Source organism: Bombyx mori, chromosome 12 (genome assembly GCF_030269925.1).
Source record: "Bombyx mori chromosome 12, ASM3026992v2".
In the NCBI taxonomy this organism is placed as follows: Eukaryota; Metazoa; Arthropoda; class Insecta; order Lepidoptera; family Bombycidae; genus Bombyx; species Bombyx mori.
Genome location: NC_085118.1, coordinates 8724280 through 8747265, shown reverse-complemented (window position 1 = coordinate 8747265; position 22986 = coordinate 8724280). Strand labels below are relative to the sequence as shown.

The following is a 22986-nucleotide window of genomic DNA, read 5'->3' as shown; positions in this document are numbered from 1 at the left end:
TTGTATCAATTTCCGCTTAGCCGTACGGAATTTGTATTAAAGCACGTGCTATCTCATTGTTTTGGCCAAAGGACCATTTGTCATGTTTCTGAACGACGTATTTGAATACGATTTACTTCGTGACCTTGCAGTCAATTACCAAACCAGAATAACAAACATCCCAAATCAAACTAAATATGGTGATGGAAATAGTTATTTGTGCAACAAGAGAGCAAAGTTGTTTTTTGTTTCGAGTGCTGATTTTGAGTCCCGAGCAAGCGAAGGATTCTATGATTCAAAGTTAGAATCCTGAGCGTAGTGAGGGACTCAACAGCACGAGATGCAAAAAACTTTGCTCTCTTGTTCAGTGAGAACACATATTACTTAAGAGACATAGAACTGAACAGGAATAGATTGAAATAACTATTTAAAAAAATGTCATTTCTTTATTACAAATATCTTTAAATTTTAGGGTATTACGCGTTTCCGAACGTGTTTTCTTCGTGGTCGAATTCCAAAATCGAATTTCGAATGGGTTTGTTTTTTCACTCGCTTTTTTAAATGCGTGTGAAAGAGACAGAGCACAGTAAAATTCGAATGTTTCAAATTTATGGCTGAACAATGTCAATTCGTGTCACTGAAGATTGAAAAATTAAAAAGCTACTTTAACCCACGCTCGAATCAAAATCGCGTTTTGTTCACTGTTGTCTCGCAGCAAAAGCGACGTGTTTGAGCTACTGAGGTAAAAAACTAATTTCTTTTGGATCTTTAATTTTACTTCTTAACGCGTTTTTTATTTGACTTGGAAAATGGATTGCTCAACAAAAAAAAGTAAAAAAAATTGTAAACACACACATACGATACGTTTTCGTGAAAACTAAATGTCACTAAATTGAAAAATCAATTGTTTATATTTGGATCCATTTAAGCAATTCGAATACAGTTCTACATACATATCATTACTTACACATCTATTTTTGGAATGTATGAACTTTCGCTATAACCCATATGTTTGTCTAGCGTGTCGTGAGATTCACTAATCTAATTTTAGTGGTGTCTGTATGTGTGTCAGGGGGCCGAGACGCATCCCGTCCTATAAAGGTTACCTGCCAAAAGACGCCGTGACACATTTAAATATGGAACGGTATTAACAATATTACTGTTATTGAAAACTGCAAAAAAAATTTTTATTTTTATACTCTAACTCGTTAGACTCATTGACACCAATCCGACTCACTAGTAGTAACAAAGAGGAATAATGAAGAGGAATAAAGAGGAATAATTATGTATAATGAATTCTTAAACGAAATTACTTTCAAAAAATATAAGCTTTTTATTATAATAACTAAAAAACAGTAAACAAAAATAATATATTTATGTGCTAAATTAGGAAAACGTTTTTTTCGTAGTCTTCCGATGTTAAAAAACAGAGTATAAAACGTTTGGCATTAAATTAACGTTAATTAGAAAGCTTGGCTAAAGAAACTATCGGTACCGTGAACAGACTACAAACACTAGTATATGTACCTATACGAAGTCCTTGACAGAAAATGCATTTTTTTTATATCGTGAAGCAAAAACTTATCCCTTTTTATGAAAATTGCGCGGACGGAGAAGTATGAAATTTTCCACACTTATAGAGAATATAGAGAAGAAGTGCACAATGCTAATATTTTTTTTAAATAATGCATAAAAGATACATTAAATCAATAAAGAAAACATTACACACACTACATACCATGTATTTGATGCACACACGCATGCATACTATTTATTGTGAAACTTTTGTTCTTGACGTCTGTTGTCAAATTGAGAATAGATTAAATATTGTTTTTGTTAATATTTTTATAGTATAGTCTTGGCGAAATTTGTGATTATAGAAGTATAAAATACAATCATAATAGTGTACAAACTTACAATTCCAATTAATTATAGTCGAATTTCGACTACTGCGGGACCTCTAGTATACATAAATTGCCGTTTCGTACATATTGCGTACACATGACATTCACCAATTTGTAGTGACCCTGTTCATTCTGTTAGCTCACATACACATTGTACTATTACATACGTACACATGGTAACAAGAATAATTATAAATATGCTATATGTTTTAACATAGAACGTATTTTTATTAGAATAAAAGGAAAGTAGTAGGCAGAGGTGAAAATATTGTCGTGATTATATTTCCTTTGGGCAAAGAGGTTTGACGTATAGTTTACAAGGTTGCGTAGGCAAATTAACTATATCCTCGATCCAAGAAGATCAATAAGAAAGAACATTCTTATTAAGACGTGAAAAGAAAAAAAAATCATAATGGGCACATGTATGTTGTCGCTTGCAAATATCGTTCGCCATTCATTCGAAGTTCTTAAAGATTTAACTGCAAAAAATTTCGTGTTTTGTATTTAAGCTTTTCTTCGATTTTCTATAATTTAATAGCTGAAACTAAGCGAAATTCAACAAAGACTTTCTCTGAAAATACAAATGTGTCATTAAACCCTGTTTTTACGACACAAAACATAAAAAAGCTCTATCTTTATTTTTTATGTTACTATCTATTTTTAACAAAACAAAGAACAGAGATACGAGTCACGTAGGTGCCTCTGTTTGTGCATATTCATTTTAATTGCATTAGTTCTCACGTAAGGCTGTTAATCTGTCATAATGCACAAACGAGTGCTGTAAAGAGTTTTTACTTTTGTTCAGTGCACGTATCGATTAAAAATTATATCCATATTTTTTACCCTATCAATGTCATGTTTCTTTACAAAATACAGCGATTTCTGAGTGCATATTTAGAAATAGTATTTTTTTTTATTGCCTTTGTAGACAGACGAGCGTACGGCCCACCTGATGGTAAGTGGTTACCGTCGCCCATGGACTCAGCAATGCCAGGAGCAGAGCCAAGCCGCTGCCTATTGCTTAATACTCTCCACAAGCCTCGTTTGAAGAAGGATTAAGTATTAAGTATTGGACTTATAAGTAAATATGGATTTGAACCTGTAGTTAAGCGACAGCATTAAATACACGCTTACTAGAAATATCGCCGACGGAAGCCAAAAGTTTAAGGACGTTATTGACGATTTCCTTCTTGAGCATTATTAATCGTTTATCGGTGGACCACCTATTGAGTTCAACTAGTTTCGGCTTTTGATTGCTAGTTGGAAGCAATTATTGCGTAAGTATTATGTTTCTTCTGTTATAGGGAGATTGTTGAGCAAAGTTAAATGTTTATCATAAAATTATAGTTGGGTTTTAAACGTGTCAAAGATTTAATTCTTCCATTTTAATTCTCCCGTTTTAATTCAATTCTGCCTGACATTAACCCTTTTTGGGTTATATCTCCAGTAGTGTATCCATTGCAACGGGCAACATTTCTTTTGGTGTTTCGTTTACTTCATTCGTTTTTGGTTCAATGATAGACATTTGATTATTACAAATATATTTACATAAAAATATAATTTTTTAAATATGACATATTGTCTATGCATACGAATAGAAAGAGTTCATTGTCACAATTACAGTTACACAACTTTTAATGTTTGAATACTTAGTGACTGTGCGACGGATAATAAAATACTCAATTTAAATACTATTTGCTTGGTTGTAGAGTTCGGATGTCTTGACATCACATTTGGCATCAAAATCAACGCCTTGATATTATCTGTGATTTCATTTACTTCGTATCGAAATTAAGTTTGGCAATACTGAGTAAACTATTAGTATCTATGCATATAGACGCTTGAAAGGCAAACGTGACTAAGCGACAATGCGTGAACTTTACAGTAGACTAATTTAAAGTTGAAATACCTGAAAAAAATGCTATTTTAACCAATCTAGCTGTAGGATTGAAATTATTTTAATAGACCTAGAAATATATATTTTTTGCGCATCGAATATGGTTATTGCCTATCATTTATGTACAAAGCAGTTATTGTCGCTTAGTCACGTTTGCCTTTCAAGCGTCGATATATATTTAGTGGATAAGATTATAATGTGTTTATATCGAAGAACGAAATTGAACTTCATCCGTGATATTAGTTTTACCGAGAAACGGGGTAGCAGAATCGTAACATAAATTAAAGTTTAACTCCTCTATTAATTTAGTAATGTGTCAGGTTATATTTATACCGAACGATGACAGCGCAGACGTCTCATCAAACGACCGCCCTCCTGGCATCCGCCAACTTGGCCTAATAAAGTAATATAACTCCGTTTAACTTGAAATATACTTATTAGAAATTTCTTGTTAAAATTAATTCGCTATGTATCTTTTCTGGTATAAATCGAACAGTAAATATCACACGCATATGTGATTTCCCGTTTGTTTTTAATCGGCTACGAGAATTAATGCTACTTTATTTAATTAAATATTAGTAAATTTAAAGTTGTTTTAAGAGTTTTGATAGCTTCATTCAAAAGCTAAATCGTTTAATTTTCAATCATCATATTCATCGTACTGTACTAGATATTTAAAGTTACAAAGCTGTATAAGGAACCGTTGAAAAACAGTATTTAGTTGGTCTAATTGTTATTAATGAAGTAAACTATACAAATACATATGATTATTTCAAAATTACGAAATATCCGCAATAAAACAACAATGTAGTATAGAAATGAAACAATGAACAGACGACTAGCAAGGAACAAAACCATCGTATCTTAACGCGAATCCGTACAAAGACCCAATTAGACACAGTTTCAGTCAAATCATTTAGAATCTTTCAAGTTGAAAGTGTTGGAACTTGACAAACTAACCTTAGGGATCCGTCATACGTAAACACAAATTATTCGTATACAGGGGTTCAGTGACTACGAACAAGAACCTCGTTCGAAGAGATCTCCGGATTAACTAAAAACGGAAAGAAATAACCGGTAACAGTATCCTGACCTTGCATGAAATCGCGTGTAAATATCATATTGACCACGTCCCGCGGTACCATCAGATGTTTATATAAATTAAGTAGTAGTATTAGGCACGCAGAGGCCATAGTTCGAGATTTTGATTATATTCTAATTCTATTGGTGTGTATTTTGTTTTTAAGTGATTTATTATTATTCTCTTTGTACGAATGTATAAAATTTACGATTCAGTAGTGACTATAAATTTTCTATTGTAAAATTTGGTTTACAAAATTTGATCTGATGGTATGGCGAATGAACCTGCACGGGTACGTATTACCTGGATAGCATCCGCTACTACCATTCCGCTCATTTCTGCCGTGAAGCAGTCTTAGGCAGGACGATATAGGCATAGCTTCATTACTGGTGGTAGGACCTCTAGTGAGTCCGCGCGGGTGGGTACCACTACCCTGCCTATTTCTGCCGTGAAGCAGTAATGCGTTTCGGTTTGAAGGGTGGGGCAGCCGTTGTAACTATACTGAGAACTTAGAAGTTTTATCTCAAGGTGGGTGGCGCGTTTACGTTGTAGATGTCTATGGGCTCCAGTAACCACTTAACACCAGGTGGGCTGTGAGCTCGTCCACCCATCTAAGCAATACAAAAAAAAGCTTATCTACCCAATCCATAAAGAAAAGTTAGAATTTCAACACCTTTAATTGAATAATAAAGATTTTTTTTTATTGCCCTTGTAGACAGACGAGCATACGGCCCACCTGATGGTGAGTGGTTACCGTCGCCCATGGACTTCAGCAATGCCAGGGGCAGAGCCAAGCCGCTGCCTACCGTAACACAAGTTCTTTACGAACTTATCACGGGACCAGTTAACGTGGCGTGATTGTTAGTAAATATTTATTATTTATTTATTTATTTATGATATATATCATTTACAACTCTGTACATCCCTACTTCACTATTAGTAATATTCAAGGGCTGTGAATAAAATCGGCCTGCCCATCTATCTCACGAAACGATGTGAAGAGTTGAACAGCGGTTATTCCGATGAACTTAAGATTTGACTTCACCCCTCAAGGCGGGCGGTGGCATCCACGTAAATCTATACATATAAATAAAATTAGAGTGTCTGTTTTGTAATAACCGCTAGTACAGTAGCTAGTATTGAAATAACCGCTTTTTACTACATGCATATGATATTCATATACGGTACATACACCAAAATAACATTTTTTAAAATTTTGTCTGTCTGTCTGTTTGTTCCGGCTAATCTCTGGAACGGCTGGACCGATTTTGATGAGACTTTCACTAATAGGTAGCTGACGATATAAGGAGTAACTTAGGCTACTTTTTTTGACTAGCTTCGCCCCGCGGCGTCACCCGCAGTTATTGTCGTAACGCGCGCAACATGGCGGGCTTCGCCTATCAATAATGAAATTTAATGTTTCCGAAGCGAAGCGAGGGCGGGTCGCTAGTTTGAAATATTTTTGGATGCTTTTAACTTACTGTATTGAGAATTTAGCCAATTAATTTCCAATCCGTTTAAAATGTTGTATGACTGAATTGACGGAATTGTTCGTAAGAATCAATGTTAGACACTGCTTGAGTTTTCATAGAACAATTGAATTAGTGCTCAAAGGCACATCGACACTCGATTATAGTATCAATAATTTTAAAATTATAGATAGAAATGATCTTTTCAACGCATGAGCTGAACAAGTTTGACGTAGTTTCCGGTGTATTTTACAGCGCCTATAAACTTATACAGTTTAACCAACGGAAGTTGTGTTTGCAATGATAAAATTAATAATTACTCGTATTAAAAGACTGATATAAAAATTAACGTCCCATTAATCTAAGTTTTATACTGTGCCCACGTACTGTAATCTTTACTTTATATTAATCGATGCCTGCAATGAACACTACTCTAACTCAAAATTTTGAAATTTTCGTTTTTCACGCAAATCGCTTCACTATTTTAAAAGTATTACAAATTATTATTGATGGGGTTCGAAGCAAGAGTAAATCAGCTAGTTACACAAGAAAAAACCATAAATATATCTGCAATAACAAAGATTTTATCAACTTTTTTCATTTAAACGCTCCTCCTGTAAACCTACGAATTTGGAGTTAGCGTAGTGTTCATTGGAGGCATCGATTTGGCACGAATAGTTGTTATTTACACTAGATACAAAAGGAATCGTTTCCAATAATACAAGATAGTGGTACTAGGCAACCGACACTTAAATGGCCTACATTTTCTAAAACCATTTATTTATTCAAATTAATAATCCACTTTCCTTTTACATATATTATGACTTCATTCGTTCACGGCTTATCGCTATCACTCGCTGTATTTATATGTTTTTTTTGTTCCTAATACATCATTTTGGTGTATTTCCGCTATTTCCGCCGTGAAGCAGTAATGCGTTTCGGTTCGAAGGGTGGGGTAGCCGTTGTAACTATACTGAGACCTTAGAACTTATATCTCGAGGTGGGTGGCGCATTTACGTTGTAGATCTATGGGCTCCAGTAACCACTTAACACCAGGTGGGCTGTGAGCTCGTCCATCCATCTAAGCAATAAAAAAAAAGTACTCTTAATGTACACTATATCAGTGTGAAACGTTTATCTAAGTAAGTCAATTTAATAAAAGTAGTTACAAAAAAAATGTAATTCCAATGTCTCAAGCTCATTGCGACGATCACTAGAAAAATAAATTATGTGCAATTTCCACGTGAACAAACAATTGTAATGCTTTATTAATCTAATATCATTCACGCAATTACAGTCACGAACATCGATTCTTGTATAAATGATTCCTGTTTTAATTTAAAATCTATTTATAGATGTAATTTGCACCAATGCATGCTTACGTTACAAAAATCTTCGGTTATTAAATGTTCTAATAGTCAACGACTTCTTATATTTTAACCAAACCCGAACACTTCAATTATTTTTTATATTATTAGGTATATCATTGTATTTTTTGTTCCATTGCAAAACTTAAGTTTGTTAAATGTATTGTAAATAATATATTGTTAGTAAACCTTGCCCTTATGCAAGTCGATTCAAAACACGTTCCCGTGCTTGAATTTACAAAAATAATTTAATATTATAATAAGTTGGATTAACCTCGAAACCTGTGACGGAGAGGCATTGTGAACGATACCTGGCAATCGTCCAATGTTAATGTAAAAATGTACGAAAAAAAACCCAGCCCAATTGTGTTCACGTAATGGAGAGAAGAGGATAACAAAGAGATAAAGTGATAATAGTGTACTTGACTCTTTTTTAATTGTTAAATATATTAATTTAATCGTAGATTTAAAAAAACAATACCCTGTAGTTTATTGATTTAGTTAAGTATTCAAAAAACAATAGTGACTTTCAAAAAATATTAAGTAAGGTACTGAGTATTCGTGGAAATGTCTAACCTTGTGGAGGGCAAGGTCAGGCGGAAACTTTCACGCCCTACGGTCGTTACCGCCTTGACGACGTTGTCCGTCTGCCAGGAGGTCGTACGCCAAAAGTTGATTTACAATTCAATAACAATCAATTAAAAAAAAAAAAAATTTTAATATCGTATAAGATTCAAACCTTAATCTAATTTAAGCTACGTATAATCGAGTATAAACCTTTTTGTTTATTGCCAATCTTACGTAACCGATTCATTTATATCCTAAGCAGTTCTTTTCTGTTTTAAAAACACATTAAATTAATCAATCACATAATTTAAAATCACCCTTTAGTTTAATTGCAACTAAAGTTAATTGCAAAAAAAAAAACTCTTAATTAGCTCAATTATTTGCTAATAGCTTATTTCATTATATGTATAATAAATAATACTCCAGTAAATTTTCATAATTTTGTTATCCGAAAAACACAAAAGAACAACTATGTCAGTGCAAGTGAGAGTTACTGTCTTCACTAATTAAAGCCTATTAAACAGTGACATAAACTATTATACTCTGCATCCGACGTTCGCTTCATACACTAACCTCGTCCGTCGACAAACATTTGCACGAATAAGTACTCCCTTAAATCATATTGGGTAAGAAAACTTCACGGCACTTGTACACTTCACACATAACACCCATATCGCTTCGCAAATATTGGACCACACATTTGCCAAGGTTCGTACAACGTAAATAGACGTAACAAGGGACGTCCTGAGCGTGCGTTCCGAGTCACGTTACATGTTGAACTGAGTGCCGTGTTCGTAGAGCTATCCTAACGCTCTTCTTCATTGAGTCTGATCAATCTGCTAAAAAACGTATATTACACCATACACACATTATCTTCTCTCTTACAGTGATTAAAAATTTCTTAGTAATTCCAAATAGCTATACTGAAGAAAAAAAAAACCTGTACGTGTTTTATCAGATATTCATCACATATTATTCTTTAATGCAGATAAAGAAAACTACTGTACAGGCTATGAGATTGAAGAACAAAGATTTAAAATTGGTTATCGAATTTCGGAGTGCGACTGATGTAAATTAATTACTTAATTACATTCGAATGGAAATAAAAATACATCGCGAACGCTTCCTGTATACCTTATATGTATGTATGTATGTGTACAATCTACATACACGCATACGCACTTTTCCCTTCAGAAGTGACAGTTCAACGCACCACATCCGTTGATGCCGAGGATTGTTGGAGCACATGAGAGACGTGCACTTTTATTTTTTACGTTACTTATATTTTTACGCATCAAGCTTATTGAATATCTTTGAATTTTCCGTGAGTCTTTTTCAATTTTAATTCATTTGAAATCCTATAGTATTGTTGCAACTGAGATCCTTATCGCACGTTTGTTTACGGACTGAGGGGCTAAACTGAAAAAAGTGTAACAACAATGAAGAACGACAAGAAAAACCGATATCTCTCTGCAATGATTTTTGGGGCACGTCCCGACCACCTAAGAAAATATTATATATTCTATCGATTCAGCTTGCCGTCCATTTTGAGAATATTTATATTATCAAATTACTTTGTATATTCATTGATATTAAATAATAAACTTTTTCGACTCGTTCAATAATTTTATACTAACTGTATAATTTTATTTAATTATTACTGAATACAAACACAAAGACGATATAGCAAGATGACCGCCTTTTTTCTAATTTATTATTTTGCGACTTATCTAAATCTAAATTTGCGGTAATAAAATATATAATGATATTATATTACGGGCTAATATAAATTGCTCTTTGATCAGATTATAAATCATAATATGCGAACTAAAGCTGATAAATCTTCCTGTTCTCAAACGAAACACTCATTAAAGATAATTAAAAAGCGACCTATTTACTTGAGTCTGGTAATCGCGTGCCGCTAATAAGGTATCGGTGTTCTGGACTACAATTAACACATTCTAGTCTAGGCCTGAACGACCGTAGCGGAAACTACTTGTAATGCGTAAAGAATACGTTGCCAAAGGCATCCGTTAGTTCCGTGATGGCTGGGACAAAGTTATGATAGCATTTACCACAAGATTTTCTATCTTAAATCCGAAGTAATAAGTACCAGACATCAAGCAAACAGTAAATTAAATTTGTTCTTCATCTAATGCTATCTCTTTCGTTGGCGTATTCGTAATTATTCGCATAATTTCGAAACAACACTTTAGGCTTTTAAAAATGAGTTGATCTTGTAGTACATAGTTTATTTTGTAAGCGCAACCAAGGATTATACTTGTATATTATTTATATTATATTGTGCACAGCGGGATATTTTGCATAACCTAAGCTTAGTCTATACTTACCGAAGCCTTTACAAAGTTTTCGGTCATAATTAAAATATTCTGTTTAGTTAATGTAAATAAAAAGAAAATTATATATATTAGACTCCAAATAACACAACATAGTTGCCAAATCATTTAAATGGAAACTATACGTGCATCTCGATAATTCTGCTAAAATTAAATTGTCTCAAGTGCTCAGTACTCTTCAAATGAATCAGCACGAATGGTAACCGTTTGTACGTATCAGTACGATTCGGTCGGCAGCTCCCGACTCTACTTATACCGTACACGCCGCTTGGAAAACTCGACTTTCTTTACACTTAGAATGCACGTTAGAGTCATGTAGATACAATCTCTTTGATTCATACGCACTGGCGCGTGATAAACGTTGCGAGCACTTAGCAAACGTATCGTGAAGTTTTAACGCCTGTGCGAATTCAAAAGAAGTTTCAATTAATGATCATAACATATTATATCCACAACCTTCTTCTGTTTTTATTTTTAAAACATCCGAAATATACTTTTCATAGAAACTTTCTAGATTGCTTTAGATGGGCGTACGAGCTGGTACGTAGCGATACTACACGTGAATATCGCCACCCACTATGAGATACCAGTTTCAAAAAGCATTTTTTATTTTATTTTACCTCCCACAAACCCCCACCCGTCAAATGGATTACCATGGATTTCGAAAGCATTATTGTTTCACGGCAGTTTTTTTTATTTTATTTTTTTATTGCCGTATAGGCAGACGAGCATACGGCCCACCTGATGGTGAGTGGTTACCGTCGCTCATGGACGTCAGCAATGCCAGGGGCAGAGCCAAGCCGCTGCCTACCGCTTAATACTCTCCACAAGCCTCGTTTGAAGAAGGACATGTCATAGCGCTGGTACGTGGCAAAAAAGATCTCTGGAAACGCACTGTGGATGAACGTAGTGGCTCTAGGTAGTAAAGCAAAAGCCTTCAAAAAGCCAAAAGTGTCGTACTCACCTCTAATTATGCAAATTCAGAGATTTTGCGTTTTCGTTTCGTTTCGTATGAATAATTGGTACGTATCATCTTACCAACTACGTCACGAAAGTTTGTTAAATTAACTACTTATTTAATAATTTTGCGACTATTTTCACTTTCATTATAAGCATTTAAACTACCAAGTAGTTAGTCATCGACCGTTAGATACATCCTATTTTCGTTTTATGCAATTTTTCCGCACTATTACCCATTGTATGTTAAAACAAGAGATTCTGCTAAGCTCGTCTCTAATCTGATAGTTAATCTAGATCAACATAAATATAACGTGAGATTCCAATTAAAGTCATGTCTTGTGAGACTAAACCAGTAAACGTGGATGGTACCTCGTTTATTTCCCACAATTCGTTTCTAACGCAACAATAATTTGCGTTTATATATATTTTAAATGGTGTATCGTATTTACATGTGTTCTCCTTGTGCAGCATTCTTTACGATACCTAACTTTCCAGATTGTAAACAACGGATTATTTACATTTAAGATAAAATTTATGTACTTGTTTACGGATTTCCATAGTGTATTCGGCAATTGCGTCAGTTTCTCTTTGTTTAATCACATTTGTATACCGAAATATTTTGTGGCCACACGGGTATCAAATATTATGATCGTCATGTCAATATTTTGTTTTATGATGCGGACACAATAGGAGTCTGACGTGTTAACGACAGCCTGTATAGCAGAATAGGTATCTACGTTCTATGGCTCTCTGACGTACACGACTTCAAACCCGCCTATTAAATTTCCAGACGTTTCTAGATTTCACTAGATTTTAACAACTTTACAGATATGTCAAATTTACAACTAACTTTCCCGTGGTCATTAATCGTGAAGACTTACAAAGAAAATTTACCGGAATATGTATTAGTTAAAATTAATGTCAGCTCTTTTCGCTTCGACATTTGGCAGCACCTGAATATCCGTCCCAAGATAGGATTGTTTATGAGGTGAGTATAACGCTTAAAAATAACGCTCGGAAAGATCTTCGAACCGGCGTGGGAAGATTCGAAAGTTATATATATAGTCGAGAAAGAAAATCACGTTCTGTGTTTGATTTCTGAGACTAGTACGTATGCTGATATTGCGACATCAACTAGATAACAAATGATACGCTTGTGGTGAAGACATAATGAGTCCATGTTTCCAACTGAGTTTCATCACTGAGCTTCAACAAACATTTTAGTGACTGCATACATTGCTATCTTTTTATTGTTAAATTAACTGGCACAATTATCTATATATATATATAAAAATGAATTGCTGTTCGTTAGTCTCGCTAAAAGTTGAGAACGGGTGGACCGATTTGGCTAATTTTGGTCTTGAATTATTCGTGGAAGTCTAGAGAAGGTTTAAAAGGTAAAAAAATATGAAAATGTTCGGAATTATATAAAAACAAACAATTTTGTTTTTCCTTTGATTTGTCCCCCGTAGGACGGATTCCTTTTGTTATTGTTTAAGTTTGTTTTATACAAAAGTTTAGGTCTTTTATTTCTCGATTGAGGCACTACGAAGTCTGCTGGGTCAGCTAGTTTAAAAATAGATTTGAATTCTATACCCATTACATCGTGAGTTATGAAATCGTGTGAATTTATTGAAAGATTTCACCTTGAATTTGTTGCAAGTTGTATAAAAATAGCTTTATGAAATTTAATGTTTATCTCCGGTGCCTGCCAGTATGGCGTATTTGTATCATTGCCAATTTTTAGCCAATAGCATATCAGTTGTATGTTTAACAAATGTTTTTTTTTTAATTCGGTACAGTAGTTCTTTCGTGATGCTCAACAAGTAAATAATTTAAAAACAAACAAACAGATATGAAAATAATTATCAAATCAATATTCGATGAAAATAATTATATTGAGGTATGTATATCCCAAACAATAATGATGTTTTGTTTAGCGGATTCGTTTCTCACCCCACATCTCCAACACGTTGATTGATCGAATGATTCAACACGAAGACAAAAAAGTCATTATCATAATATAATATCATTGTCATAGTTACTTTTTTAAAAGAAACTTTGTTCATCGGCGAACCTAGTTGGGTACATAGCTGAATCTTTGACTAAACTAAGTCATAAGCGGAAACTATAGTGATTCGTTTATTAACAATATCAATGATTAATAACCTATAGCTGTGTTCAGAATTCCAAGGTATTAACGCAAACATCTGGGTCAAAATTAGGCTAAGCACTCTATAAAGAATGCATTTGCACATTCAACAGCGGATGTATACAAACACCTAACGGAGTTGGCTCCCCGCGGTCCGTAATTCAAACTAATTCTCATTGAAAATCGAATAAAGGAACTCGTAAATCCAAACAACGCTGAAAACATTTCATTGCCGTAACTTGAATAGGATTTGTTTTCGTACAACATCGCGAGCTTTAGTCAACATCGACTAAATGAACGTAGCCATTTAAAATAAACATAACACTTATAAAGCACGTAAATTTTAGAGAAGATTGATAGCTTGTAGCTATAACGCTTGAAATTTAGCTCAGCTAACTCAGTTAAGTGTCCGTTTAATGTAGACAGGCCACGACATTGACACCAAAGGCTATTTTCTACAAGAGCTTGGACAGTTTGGACGGACAAGTTAGTAACTTTTAATGTTATCAGTTCTAATGTAATGTGTTATAGTATCTAATGTTATCAGTAGTCACAAGGTTTGCCATTCGAAAAACAAGAGTTGCCCGATTTTTTATTTATTGCTTAGATGGGTAGAAGAGCTCACAACCCAAGGTGTTAAGTGGTTACTGGAGCCCATAGATATCTACAACGTAAATGTGCCACCCACCTTGAGATTTAAGTTCTAAGATCTCAGTATAGTTACAACGGCTGCCCCACCCTTCAAACCGAAACGCATTACTGCTTCCCGGCAGAAATAGGCAGGGTGGTGCTACCTACCCGTACGGACTCACAGGAGGTCCTACCACCAGTAAAGAATTGATGCGATACCGAAAATTTAACAGGTGATCTGGCATTTACAATGTACGCTGTACGACATGATTGGGTATAAACTACAATTAACTTAGGTTTGTTTAATTTAAAAATGTGTATCCGCGGATGAATAATTATTTTAGAAATAAAAAACAAAAACAAAAAAGAATATTATAAATTTAGATTCAAATTCAAGACAAAATGTTTCAGATACGGGTGTTTGCATTAGAACGAAATGTCAAAGAAGCGCAGATAATCTGAAGCAACGGGATATTGTAAAAAGGACGAAAACACGACTTCCGATACAAAAAGTGAGTCAATCCCCGCAGCTCTGCTTCTTCGAACTAATGAAATGAACGTAAATAGTCCTATTCTCAACGGAAGGAACCACGCGTCACCGCCGAACCTACAGACTGATGGGTCAATGACAGATTGCGGCGACATTGAGAGGACTGCCTTTCGTGAAATGTGATGTTTCTGAAGTACAGACTTGTTAACTTCGAAGGACGAATGACTATAAATAAATTAATTCGTTTGAGCAAGGATGTAAGAGGGCTCTAAACTAGATATTTAATTGGTTATATAACTTGTTGCAATAAATTTTAATAAAAAATGTAGGCATTATACTTAACACTATCCTTTGTATTACTTATATCTACAGATCATTCTGCCTTGGTAGAAATAAAAACAGTTATAATTTTACTAACAACCTGGTCCAGGATTTAGGGCTCATTGCTATTGATAAGCTTTAGATTTGGTAGGATTGGAGCGAAAGCAAAACGAAATTTATTGTTACAAATACTCAGGCTTAAATTATTAAACGTATTTAATCTATTTATTTTCATTAAGTTATTTAAAAGGTAATAATTTGTTAATGGTCAACAGCTTAGTTACAGTTATGAAAGTTTTATTATTAAATATTTGATTGGTTTTTTTTATCTGTTTTTCATGTTGTTTGATCCAAACGGCGCGGCGCCGCGTCGTCTCTCTGATGATATTGAATTTGTGTAGTTATTGTTAGCACTTTACGGAAGGTTTCTAGCATAGTCTTTGAACCTTCAACTGGTGCGCGAATCGCTTCAATAGATAACTCTAATACACAAATTTAGTTTAACCAGTAATTTTCACCAACTCCAAAACGTTCTATATAGATGAAAATTTGCACACGTATCAAATACCTTTATAAAATATATTTTTTATTATTTTACCCTGATGTTCTGACCAGGACCACCATGAATAAAAGATAGTTCAATAATCAATTAACAAGCGTGTTTTTTTAAAGCATAACTTAAATAACATTATAGTTATTTTAAAAAATTAAGACAAATTAGTTCTAGTTCATTGAGAAGAAATCAGAAGAATACAAAATGTTTACTTCCAATTTTCACGCTGATATTCTCAGTTCGAGTTGCAGTTGTCACTTTTGTCCAATAATTTAGAGAAGTTGAGAGAGGAGACAGCAACAAAATTCTCAGTACCCGCATTTCCTCATAATGTCCCGAAAATGTCCATGAACATCCGCGCCGCTGCTATTATTATTGTGTTATGTTCCAATCTGGCGTCTTGCACAATATTCACACGAAATTTTACATTTTAAATATTGAAAAAAAAAAAAACAAAAAAAGTATTTCAAAATTCAATATCTCATAAATGATTAACCTCAATCAAACTTAATTACAAGACGATAGAGAGTTCCGAATAACATTTAGTAAAACAACAAGTTCGACGCGTTCGAAACAAGTAGCAAGTGTTACGCGTCCATGTTTTTAAGCATCTTACATAATACCTACACTTAAAAGAATAATGAACAACCTATTACATACATAAAGAGGCAGGTCGGGTCATTACGATAAAATCTGCTAATCTGACTACTCCAAAATACAATTCGATGTATTGACACGGCTATCAATCCGACTTTTACTTTTCGCCTTCGATCGAAATTAGATTCATGTTTATTTATTTTTATGTTAATTTGTCCAAGTTATTATTTTACGTAATATGTATGATACAGTACGCTCGTTTACCTTTATTCGAAAGTGCACGTGAGTTTAGAACGTTGACTCCGCATCGTTGCGTCATTATGCCTGATAAAATTTACGTGGAATTAAACGAAACGCCCTCCTCACGGAAATCGCAGTGTAAAAAATATTTAAAAGGAAACTGTCGTCATGTCGCAACAGTTTAATTTTAATTACCTGTTAAATTTTTAAAACTAACTTTCGCTTGTTCGTTTTCCATTCTTTTCGCATCGAATAGTAACTTTATGCGATTATTGTTACCATTTCAAGGAAAATTTCAATCATCACATACGTATTTCATATATTAAGAGCTATTTACCACGGAGCAAGTATCCGTGGAAGTCATTTCTTGTCAAACAGTTCATAATACTTTGTGCAGAACGAATTTGAGCCCTCCGTTTACAGACCTTTTAGACAATAGAATTTTAGCTGAACCCGAAATCGAGAAAAAAATTCTCACCCATGATTCATTTGAATTCAAACGTTATATCAGATATTTTCTTTTCTTTGCCAAATTTTTGCTCTTAACAATACAAACAATTCAAATAAATACCCATATAGATGATGATGTGATCAACAAAATAAAAGGCAAATTTTATTTATTATACCTATGCCCTAACAAATGTACATTATAAATTATACTGTACTTATTTTATGTGATTATACTTGAATATAAATCAGAAGCGTTTCAGTAGTGATGTATTTTATGTTACAATTACTGTTTATTGCATTGATGATGATATTAAACGTAAGTACGTTAAAAATAATTCGTTATTTTGTATCTTTAAAAATTTATCAGATTTTTTTAATGCTTCGACGGGTGAACGAGCTCACGGCCCACAAGATGTTAAGAAGTATTTACCGGAGCCCATAGGCATCAACAACGTTAACATCGCCGCCCAACTTGAGATGAGTTCTAATTCTCCGATTTCTATTCACGCCAGTTAATATTCAATAGATGTAAATATAACTGTTAATTAAAAATAATTTAGGGAGCAATCATTAAAGTGGATATAATAGTGTAGTGTTTGAAACAATTTGATAGGCATGGAAGTTAGGTCAATATATCTATGTCAATTAGCACCAGCGCGATGCACGACTATTCGTGCTCAAAATTAATGCATTTACGCTAAGCAAGCGAGGGAAAACAACGAAACTTCATAGTATTACTCAACCAGTGTTTACTCGAATAACTGACTCAGCACTTCTAAACTTAGGACATAAAGGACTCTTTGATCTAGGGATTATAAATATAACTAAGACCGATTCCCCGAAAAACGTGCTTAATGCTGACACGAGCTTAAGTTATTGTGATGTCTTTGTAATAGTAGATCGTAAGTCGCAAACGTAATATATGTATGCTACATCATGTGTCTCGTGTGTCTGTACATAAATCCGCCCACTGTTGTTCTAAACCTTATCTTAAATGAGGAGCCACAGACACAGCCGATGGGGACAGTGGGTCGCGATTCCGATCCGGTGGTAGATTCTGCGAAGCACTGCTCTATGGATCTAGTCTCAGGGTTAGCATCCGGTTTGAGCCCCGTGAGCTCACCTACTAGCTAAGGTTACGCTGAAATAGCCACTCAAGGCGATCAGCTTAGGTAGGAAAAAAATATAATTAAATCAGAGTATTTTTTCTGTACTTTTCAGTCTTGCTTAAAATATATCACGACTATCCCAGTGTTTAAATCACGCGCGTAAATGCCTTCCGGCTTGAAGCTCAGACCAGTGAACAGCAGCTACAATAGAGCTGCATGGTCGTCGTGGCCTAAAGGATAAGACGTCCGGTGCATTCGTGTTGAGCGATGCACCGGTGTTCGAATCTCAGGCGGGTACAAATTTTACTAACGAAATACGAACTCAACAAATGTTCACGATTAACTTCCACGGTGAAGGAATAACATCGTGTAATAAAAATGAAACCCGCAAAATTATAATTTGCGTAATTACTGGTGGTAGGACCTCTTGTGAGTCTATGCGTACCACCACCACCCTGACTATTTCTGCCGTGAAGCAGTAATGCGTTTCGGTTTGAAGGGTGGGGCAGCCGTTGTAGCTATACTTGAGACCTTAGAACTTATATCTCAAGGTGGGTTTTTTTTAATGGTTTAGATGGGTGGACGAGCTCACAGCCCACCTGGTGTTAAGTGGTTAATATAAAATTTAAAAAAATAAATAAATAAAAAACAATAAGCTCTGATTCCACCTAACTGTAGCTGTGGATTCCAGTACAAAAAGGCGGTACATCAGTATTGAGAGCCCTCACGGTTCGGGTAATGACATACGAGTACACCGGGCGAATTATATTATCCTTTAATTATTATATTGTTTTTGTGACACATAAATTATTAAAATTTCTATTGATAGTACGGTGCATACAATTAGCACTACTAAAACTATAACAACAACGTTTTACTCCAAAAATCCATCCCCAAAAATTTAAATCAAAGCAAAGAGACCTTAAGAAAGCCCAATTGCCGAAACCGACAACCCAGGACAGATCAACCTGGTGCCGTAGAGTGATTAGACCCGAGCCCAGATAACGGGAACAGGGACGGAAGAAGAAGAAGAAGAAGAAAGCAACGAAATACATTGTTGTACATACATATGTACAGCAATGAAATACATTGTTGTACATACATATGTGCAGCAATGAAATACATTTTTGTACATACATATGTACAGCAATGAAATACAATGATGTACATACATATGTGCAGCAATGAAATACATTGTTGTACATACATATGTACAGCAATGAAATACATTGATGTACATACATATATGTACATATCAGTTGTTCTCGGCGACTTGTTTAATTGTATGTATAGATTTCACTAAAATAAACCATTAAAACGTAATCGTGCATTTAACAAACTTCTATTTAATGACATAACATTAGGTACACATTAACGAAAACTTGGTTAATTGACTTTAGAATTACATTTACGGTAGCCAAATCAGTTAACGGGGCAATAAAAGTATATTGCTATTTTACACAACCAAACATAAAAAACCTGAAAACGTGAAGAAGAAAAAAACCTATTCGAACGCATTAGAAAATTTATTACCAAACGAAATGTACCTGCAATAATTCGATAACAAAACAAGAAATACGTGTTCAACTGTATGTACGTATATGTATGTGTTTTTCTTACATATCATTTACCTTTTTAGGTATGCTAAAATACCGGTTATCGTCGACTTATTCCCATTTGATACACCTCTAATGCGTTTTCGGCACTTGAAAACTGGCCAGAAACGATAAAAGGCACATCTGGCCACTTAACTGTCCATATTGATATATTACTTCACTTTAATGTTTGAATTTGCGGCCAAAATTATACACGCTTCCGAGTTCTTTGGAGTTTTTGGGTAATATTTTATTATCGTAATGAATTTATAACGTCTGTTTGCACGTTTCAATGTGCGCATCTAAAAAATCCATATTTCTCTAAACCTGATATTTTTCTCATTTAATGCTACAATTGGGTACGGAATTTTAAGAACTTCTATGTTAAGCTTTAATTTTGAATTCAAAAACAACTAATCAATTTTCGTTATGTTTGTATTGGAAACCATATTTCGAGGAAAACTATTTTTAATGCCTAATAAAAAAAATTGCGAAAACAACAAAAGGCGTAACGAATTTTTGCATAAAATTTGATTTATCTGTGACTAATACCCTTGTAGTGTTTTAAATTTGTTGGTTTTAGTTAATTTTGTATTATATTGAAAAGCATATTGAAATTACAAATTTTTAACTATTTCATTAAAATTTGATTTCGTTTAAAATAGTTCGCGAGTCGATATGATTGTTATGACACTGATATAGATTAAATACACTGTTATTCACACTGCGCTTATCGACGGTGAGTTTTCATAGATTATTTTACTACATCTGGGCTCTGGAATGAACGCCCTCTAAGGTATTTCCACACACACTATAGAATGTCTTTCTTCAATAGAAGTTAGTAAAAAGTCTTTGACAGTAAGCAGCGGCTTGGCTATTATAGCCCTGGGATTGGTAATGATTGACGATAAGCGCCCAAGATCGGGTGAGTCGAAGGCTCGTTCTACCAAAAATACTACGATTTTTTATATGTCATAAGATGAAGTACTCTGTATTGAACCTCATGTCGAGGAATTTTTATATTATTTACGAAAAAAATAAATTAACAGGTTGGTAGCAGTTGACCAAAAATCTAGTAACGATTCAAACCTAGAAAATTCAACCGTTCTGTCCCCGATTTTAACTAACGCTTTTGGATTTTTTAAGCTTTAAACTAGTTTTTTTTTTTATAATAGTAACGTTTAGACGGTTATAAACCGACACAGTCCATCTAATTCTGACTTGCAAATAATTGAAACGGAAACAAAACTTCAGATGCGGTTTTGAATCTAGTACAGTTATTTTTTATAACTATCAAAACAATTTAAACTCTAGGATAATTGTTTTATTTATATTTTTACCTTGCAAGTTGTTGAAATTAATTTTATTCAATAAAATCATTTCAAAATCATACTACCTAATTGTTTTTCTTTTTATTGCGTGTTTGTTTGTAGTTATATTTGAAGCCCAGTATCTACTAGAATGTGTTAAATAACGGTGTCATTGAAATCTCAAGTGAAACAATGAAACAATAGAGTATTAGGTTTTATCAGCCGTGTAGGTCGACCGTGCAGACAATTGTTTGGCAATATGTACTGAGAATATCACGATACGGGTTTTTAATTATAAAAGACAAACTCAATTGCATTGTTCATCTTTTATAAGAGAAAATTTCATAATTTCAAAAGGGTAGAACTGAATATATTTATTTATTCATCAAAAATATGATGCTTAATATTTTAAGATCTGACATTTCGTGAGCTGTAGACTTCATTAATACACATCGAACGGAAATCCATATATTGGAAACATCCAAAATTGTAGATGGAATGTAGTAAAAGTAAGAATTTAATCCTTGAAACTATTTTTAATCAAAATACGTATAATAATTATGCCTATTTCTGCCGTGAAGCAGTAATGCGTTTCGGTTTGAAGGGTGGGGCAGCTGTTGTAACTATACTTGGGATCTTAGAACTTATTCTCAAGGTGGGTGGCGCATTTACGTTGTGGATGTCTATGGGCTCCAGTAACCACTTAACACCAGGTGGGCTGTGAGCTCGTCCATCCACCTAAGCAATAAATAAAAAAATATATATGTTTACGAAGAAACAATATTCACAGTTATAATGAAGTATGAAGTTTTGGCTAATGTAGGGCTTGGATCCATAACTCAGTTCTAAGTTTGTACCACAGTTGCCTATTACTTCGTCAACAATTATGCTTTTTGGTTCGAATAACTTCTAAACTTTGAAAACAACGTGATTAAAGCTTTTATCTCACCATTCAATGTATCCACGCCGTCCAAGTTGTACCTACTTTAGCTTTTGTAACTATAACACATATTGTATTGTCATCAATTATTTATTTATATAACAAAGATGTATCTTCCGCTTTGTCGTAAGTCTTCAGATTTCTCATTCTCCTTTTCAAATAAAACTTTACAACAAAAGCAAATTCCTTACTCGTTTTAATGACAGTGAACTTGATGGGACACGAAGCTTAATAATACAAAAAAAAATCGAGACGAAAAATGCTTTAATTGGTGACGAAGCCGCGAGATGGGCTGAAATGGATGTAAATCTATATAGAGTTCAAAGAGTAACATGAGTGCTAATGGCTTAACAGGAATGTAACAAGATGTAATTTAATCACGTAATTTAAATTTATCTTCAGAACTTCCAAATAATAACGAGAAAACAAGATAGGTATAAATAAATGGTAGCGATAAAACAGGATGTTGGTGAAAATCGAACAAATTGAATTTCTACAGTGTTCCAGAAAATTTCATATTCGCAAGAACTATTATGTTAATATTTATGAATTTATGTACAATATATATATATAATCGAAATAATATAATTCTGTTTTATTTCCAAGAACAATGAAGAAGTAAAGGAAACGATAAATAAGCAGTGGGAGTGTCCGCGCCCATTGGTGAGATTCCCGGAGATGCGCTTTGAATGTTTGGAATAAAGCGGAAGAGATCAGAAGAGTCGATGACAAAAAACTGGAAGTAATCAACTATTCACAACAACTATATTTGGAAATGTTCAAATAATGTCTCTTTTTTTTGTTTATGATGATACAATTTGGAAACTTTTTTTAATTTTCGTCAGCGAGTGTTTCCGCGATCTATTTATAGATGATCTTGGTTATTTAAATAGACCGTCTATTCACACTGCTACTTTTCTTTCACTTAATGTAGTCCATTAAGAACCAACTTTGCAAGGACTAAGCAAATGTTTGGGAAAACTAAATTTGACATTATCATATGACCGATTTATGATAA

The 22986-nt window shown here is 34.0% G+C and overlaps 1 protein-coding gene and 1 long non-coding RNA gene across 10 annotated transcripts in view; one reads left to right on the top strand and one right to left on the bottom strand.

Annotated features, from left to right (window-relative positions):
* Nucleotides 1–22986, bottom strand: part of LOC101746579 (uncharacterized) — a 105200-nt gene that overhangs the window by 11072 nt on the left and 71142 nt on the right. The gene's annotated exons all lie outside the window — the stretch shown is intronic.
* LOC105842122 (uncharacterized) lies at nucleotides 527–22752 on the top strand. 8 transcript variants are annotated; one of them, XR_009974487.1, is made up of 6 exons: nucleotides 563–721; nucleotides 12410–12569; nucleotides 13384–13484; nucleotides 14156–14219; nucleotides 14775–14875; nucleotides 22575–22752. It is a non-coding gene; the product is annotated as an uncharacterized LOC105842122 (long non-coding RNA). The 8 variants fall into 8 exon arrangements; XR_002431005.3 differs by lacking the exons at nucleotides 14156–14219; nucleotides 22575–22752 and having other exon boundaries at nucleotides 527–721; nucleotides 14775–15200; XR_001139891.4 differs by lacking the exons at nucleotides 13384–13484; nucleotides 22575–22752 and having other exon boundaries at nucleotides 14775–15200.